General features: G+C 30.4%; 1 pseudogene; it reads left to right on the top strand.

Moving 5' to 3' along the window:
- Positions 1 to 1,108: 1,108 nt before the first annotated feature.
- On the top strand, positions 1,109 to 1,983 carry LOC120171376 (annotated as a pseudogene).
- The last annotated feature ends 279 nt before the right edge of the window (positions 1,984 to 2,262 follow it).

Genomic DNA, 2,262 nt, shown 5'->3' on the forward strand with positions numbered 1-2,262 from the left:
ATTTTAATAATTATAATTTTAATCACTTATTAATAATTAGGGTTAATTACATCATTAGTAATTATATTTTTATAATACTACAAATAAAGACTATAAATTTTAATATTTTATTATATTATTTTAATTCTATTAGGTTCTAATTTAGTCACTAATTTCAATTTTTATTTATTCTTTACAAGTTTTATATATAGTTTTAATTTTATAAGTTAATATGTTTACTTTTAATTATTATTACTATTATTATCATTATTTAACCATAAATATATATATATTTATAATAAATAATATGTATTTTATTTATTAAAATCTTAGTTAATTATTTTTAACTTATTTTAATCCTATTTTAATATTTATTTCCAATATTAAGAAAGGGCAGTCTTAAAATAACTGGATGTCCATTTTCTGATATTTTTAAATAAATAAATATATTATTTTATAAATTATATATTAATTGTTTTAATTAATTATTTATTTTTTAATATCAAAGAAAAGAGCTGTCTTAAGGCACCTAGAAGTCATTTTCTGATATTTCTAAATAAATAAATATTTTATTTATAAATATATATAAATTAATATATATTTTTCATAATTATAATCTTAAAATAATAGGATTATAAATTAAATATATTTTAAATTTTTAATTTCTAATAATAGAGACATTTTATAATTAAAAATTACCAATTTTGGGCGTTGTAGGGGTGCTAATCCTTCCCTAAACGTAACCGACCATGAATCCCTTTTTATTATTAAAAAGAACGAATTTTTGGTTAAAACGTAGACTAGTTTATCTTTTAAATAATGTTTTTCTTAAAAATTCTTTTAAAAGATGATTTTTTAGGTATTCGACCTACCTGACCCAAAAGGTCGATGGCGACTCCCAAAATATTTAAAAAAAAAAATCAAAATCATTAATTTATTCACATCATTTTTCCCGCCAAGTAAAAATTCGTGCCCGGACGAAAGTCGGTTACGACAATGATCATACCACCGGGAAAACTCTGTTTATCAAGCTGGCGGCTTCTGATTTTCTTAGTGAATTTAGTCCCACAAATAAGAAGTCCGTGATTGTTGTTGTTGCGATTGCGGTTTCAGCGGGACTACTCTTTTAGACCTTATCATGTTCATAATCACGAAAGCGAGGAGGAGAACAAGTATCAGTACAGAACCAGCATCAGGTTCACTCATCATTTTTGGATACAGAGATATAGAGAAGGCAACCAAAAACTTCTCTGAAAAACTGGGACAAGGAGGCTTCGGTTCTTTTTTCAAGGGGACTTTTCCAGATGGAAGTATTATAGCTGTGAAGAAGCTTGAGAGCATCGATCAGGGAGAGAAACAATTCCGTGCAGAAATCGGTACAATCGAGAAGATCAACCATATTAATCTAGTTCATCTTCGAGGCTTATGCTCTGAGGGTTCAAGAAAGTTGGTGGTATACGATTTCATGCCGAAAGGATCTTTGGACAGACATCTTTTCCATGCAAAAGATTCAGAACCTCTAGATTGGAACACAATATATCAAATTGCTCTTGGTGCAGCAAGAGGCTTGGCTTATCTCCATGAGAATTGTGTAGACAATATCATTCAGTGTGACATCAAGCCAGAAACATTCTTTTAAAGGTCAACAATTGCCCAAAATGGCAGATTTTGGGCTAGCAAAGCTTGTAGGACAAGAGTTTAGCCAGGTCCTAACCACCATGAGAGGGGCAGTGGGTTATCTTGCACCAGAGTGGATTTCGGGAGTGGCTATAACACCCAAAGCTTATGTTTACAGCTTTGGAATGATGCTTTTGGAACTTGTATCAGGAAGGAGAAACTTTGAACACACAACTGATGAAGAAGGTACATTCTTTCCAGTTTGGGTTGCTGGGCAAGTGAGTGAAGGCAGTGATCTCCTCAAACTGTTAGACAGAAGACTGAATGGAAACGCAAATTTTAGAAGAGCTGTCTAGAACTTGTAAAGTGGCTTGTTGGTGTATCTAAGATCATGAAATCCAACGCCATCAATGGGACAAGTTTCCATTTTAATTTACGACAATGAGCTCCAAAGAGCTGTGTAGGACTTGTAAAGTGGCTTGTTGCTGCACATATTTATCATTTTGTAACTTTTTATATTAGAAAAACTCAATTAAAGAAATCTACAATCGGAGGATTATTTACGCATTGTATCCTAAAAAAAAACTAAAAAAAAACCTTTGAATAAGAAAGAAACAATCCAAAAATAAACGACAATACAATTTCATAATCCGTCCATGTAACCAC

The sequence above is a fragment of the Hibiscus syriacus genome, unplaced genomic scaffold, assembly GCF_006381635.1.
Source record: "Hibiscus syriacus cultivar Baekdansim isolate YM2019G1 unplaced genomic scaffold, ASM638163v2 tig00111833_pilon, whole genome shotgun sequence".
NCBI lineage: Eukaryota > Viridiplantae > Streptophyta > Magnoliopsida > Malvales > Malvaceae > Hibiscus > Hibiscus syriacus.